This window comes from Anneissia japonica, unplaced genomic scaffold, assembly GCF_011630105.1.
Source record: "Anneissia japonica isolate Jap-2015-1 unplaced genomic scaffold, ASM1163010v1 scaffold4180_len100848_cov103, whole genome shotgun sequence".
Classification (NCBI taxonomy): Eukaryota; Metazoa; Echinodermata; class Crinoidea; order Comatulida; family Comatulidae; genus Anneissia; species Anneissia japonica.
Genome location: NW_022732509.1, coordinates 33,412 through 38,026, shown reverse-complemented (window position 1 = coordinate 38,026; position 4,615 = coordinate 33,412).

Genomic DNA, 4,615 nt, shown 5'->3' with positions numbered 1-4,615 from the left:
TGTGGTCCATACTAATTTCTAACAATTTGATATTAGGCCTACTTTAGCTCTCAAAATTAGGCAGTCAATCATGTTTCAGCTCAATTTATTTATTTTTATTTATTTATTTTTTTTTTACTGTCAATTATGTAATATTGTTTAGCCTCGACTCAGAATGATGATGTTGGACAGGGAATTATTTACGCACTCTTAATTTTTTTATGAGAAGTGCCTATTATTATTTGAATCAATTATCTACTATCTGACATTATTATGATTTGACGTGACTGAAATGAAAATTTAACCAATAGAGGGCAGCAGGCAATGACATGTTTAATGGCGAATATATCGGTTACTATTCATTTTTTATATTAGCGAAATGGGAAAAAAATATTCAGTGCATTATTTCCTTTCCAATGATAAAAAAAATATGATATGTTTGACTAGATGTGTCCGCAATTTTGTTTTCAAAGATTGCGGCCAGTTAACCTTTTTAAAATAATTGGCACCAACATTTTTCTTGTTCAGTATAAAATTCTGAGTCAGAAAAGCGCTGTTGCCATAAATTAACAGGAAAAATACATAAGCCGATGCACTATATTCAAAAAACATGTTTTATTAAATTTAGCCAAAAAAGTCATACAAAGTATGGTTCTTTTTAGTAATTTTCTGTCACAAATTTAACTTAATGTGTCATCATATACGCCATTCGATAATTAATTTTATAGCTCTCGTATGATATCAATAATTAGTTGAATTGCCCAGTGATGGACTAGATTTAAAATAATATTTTGGGGTAAAATTCTTGGTCAAATTTGGCACTAAAATTCGAAACGCAGGGTGGCAACAACCGCATCCGTGTGAGCTAGGGCTATTGATGAGCATTTATCAAAAAAAATTTTAGAAATAAAACATATACTATTAAATTTAGCCAAAAAAAATTATACAAAAATATGAGGTTATTTATTTATTTATTTATTTTTTGGTAAATTGTGGATCACAACATTTTTATACATCTTACACACATGATAAGAGCGATAATTTAAATAGCTTTTGTATGATATCAAATAATATTTAAATTCAATTTTGTAGTAACATACTAACTAGATTTAAAATACCGTTTTGGGGTAAAAAGTGTAAAATTTTGCCATTTTCGCGAGAAATGAATTTTGATGTATTATAACTCCAAAATACAAAAAGGATAATGTATGAAGTGTGTATAGGTGTTATATTATATATGTGATCAGTCTCTTTTTAAATTATTGGGCGATTAGATGTCAGCTTAGTATTTTTCCTATTTATTTAATAAAACATGTTTTATTAAATTTAGCCAAAAATGTCATAAAAATATGTTTTTGGTTATATTTTATTCATTAATTTAAGATAATATTTCATCATATACATCATTTGATAGATCATTATAATAGCTTTCGTATGATGCCACATATAATTATTTGAATTTAATTGTCCAGTGACGGACTAGCTCCAAAATACCATTTTTGTGTAAAAACTTGTAAATATATAATTTTTTTTTAACTCATCAGTTATTGAGAATGTATCAGACAAAAAGTTTTTTAGCTTAGTCTTTTCATCAATAAAACATGTAAATCAGTTATAATATAACTGATTTAAAAATAGGCATGAGTTTAAGCATATTTCAATTTTGGCGCACGCTTACAGGTATGTGCATGTTATGACTCGCGCACATAGTATTAAGGTACATGACATTCAACCTTGACCTGAAGTTTATGCCCATTGTATATGATTCATAAATGACGAATGGTTGAGATGATTATGGGGTCATCAAATTTTTGAGGGAAAAAAATTGTTGATGACGTCATCAAAATGTAAAATGAAGTCACATAATATGAAAGAGAAATTGTCTCTAACTATAACTTCGAGTAAGCTATAACTTACTCGAAGTTGGGAGACGTTGATCAAGGATAAGCGAGATACGCTTAAATGCAAATGCATATGGCAATATGATCAATATCCGATCAACCATATGATCTATAAAGTCATATTTAGAACAATGTAATAAAACTGATTGAAAATAGGCGCTTTTAGCATATTTTTACTGTATGTCGGCACAAACGCTCGCAAAGATCCCTATATTTGATGCGCGCGTACGGCATTGCTATTGGCCATAATGACTGAATAGAATGGAAATTTGTGAAAACAATGTCAGGAACCCGAGATATGTAAAAAAAAAAAACAAACATAATTTCTAGCTTTTGTACGTGGTGCGCGCGTACAAATGTTCACGCGTAGTTGAAAATTTTAAAAAAATTGCAATGCTCAAAATAGCCTGAAATGCTCAAAAAGTAATTTTGAGCATTTTAAAATTTTGACACACACATGCGCATGCGTTATGACTCGCACGCAAAATATTTTGGTGCCTGACATTCAATCTTCACCTGAAGTTTATGCCCACTGAATATGATTTTGGAAATGACAATTGGTTAGGATAATACGTTGATGACGTCACTCATGACTGAACACATTGTAAAGCTTATTGTGACTATTCCAGGCCGAGCAAAATGTTCGTTGAAGCGCGAATTTACGTAGCTCACGGCAATTTTGAGATATTGTGTTAACAATTAATGGGGAGAAAGAAAGAAATTTAAAAAATTTAAAAAAAAAAGGTGATCTCTGACAGTAACCAGAGGTGATCCACACCAATTAGATTAATGTTAAGTAATTATATTTTATCTAATAAATAGGCAGTGTTATTGTGGGATGGAGTTTTAGAACTAAATACAATTTATAGGTTGATTGATTATTAATACAAAGTTATATACATGGTAAAATACATGGTAAAATACATGGTAAAATGAATCAAAGGATGGCCCAACTCCCACAGACTAAATGATATTTCACTTAACTAATATCACTAGAGAAGGTTAATACAAATGAAAACATATACCTCTTAAATAAATTGTACTTAACTATAAAAATAAAAATGCCAGGAGAAATGTAAGAAAAGTACATGTTAAAAAGGTGAGTTTTTAAAGCTGCCTTAAAATCAACAATGGAGGTTACCTGTCGGATCGTAATAGGCAAAGCTTAGACAGAAGCCCAAGAAAAAGAACGATTGCATTAATGCTTTGTTGACGGGCGAATAGAATGAGCAAGTAGAGATTCTGAATTAGATCTCAGAGACCTCTTAGGAATATAAGGATGAATTATTTGCGAAATAAACATTGCTGAGTAATTATGAAGAGATTTAAAAATAAATAACAAAATCTTTAAAGTGATTTGTTACAGGAAGCCAATGAAGGTGCCTTAACACAGTTGTGTATGTTCCCTAACCAGGTTTAATCATCATATCCGTTTTTTTGTTTTTTTGTTTTTTTATTTACATAGATTAAGTTTATCATCAATTTTCATCAAGTGGATATCAATATCCAATTTACAGGTCCAAGTGACGTGGCTGTAAATTACCTGAGTAACCATAGCGATTCGTTTACGATAAATGTTTATATTTCCAAGTCTTATATTATACCACTCTATGGTAATTTAATCTATGGTTCTGTGGCAATTCAGCAAAGCACGCCCTCCATACTTTTCTTTCGGCCCTACTGGCGGAGACACGCCCTAATTGTACCCTAAATTTGCCACCTATTTGCCCCAAAGGACGCCCTCTAAACCACCTATTCTGTCTAAGGAATACAACCTGTTCTGTCCAACGCTCACCAACCCTTCTCATTAAAAAAGAAACAAAAATAAAATTTGCTTTATTATTTTAGTAGAATGACCATAACAGCACTAACCTGCCGATTTCCACAGGACTTGTCTTTCCATTTGCAACTTAAAATCGTTTCACTATTGAGCTGAAATCCAGTTCTGTTTGTGAATTCAGACATACTGAAGCTTTCATTGAAGACATCATCATACTGTAAGCTTAATGACGTCACAGAGGAGGAGGAGTAGGAGAAGTAGTCGAAGTCCTCCACTTCCCATAGATATTTTACAACATTGAAATCATCGTCAGTGAGTTTGGATTTTCGATACCTAATTAAGTAATTGATAAACACATTCTTGTCATTTAAATATATTTTCAAACTTTCTGTCTTTGTTTTCATTTTTTCGAATTATTTTCTGCCATACTGAGGCCTGTAGTGTTGAGGAAACAAGCTTAATGCGTAATTTCTCATTTAATTTATTCATGTTGCTTACAATACGGAATATATTGTAAATATATTTCCTTTGTCTTGTGATTGTGCTGATTGTTACCGTGCTTATTAGCCCAGGTAGAAAATATCATGTGTATGACAAAAGAAACTGGACAGTGCAAATAACAATTTAAATGTAAATAATAGTATTCAAAAATAAATAGCATTCACATAAATAATATTTCATAATTATGAAATTTCATAAGTATGAGAAAAAAAACTGTATTGATGGAGGTCAATTAGTTCAAGGGACTTTAAGTTTGACCCCTCTTTAAAAAAAAGGTGAACAGTATAAACAACAATAATTAGTCGGATGGACATAATAATAAGAATAACATGTTACGAACGAAATTTACACACTGAGGTGGAAATTTAAAAAAGAACTTTAACAATAACAATAATAACAAATAATAATTATAAAAAATATTTATAACAAAACTAAGAAAAATAAAAAAAAAAAA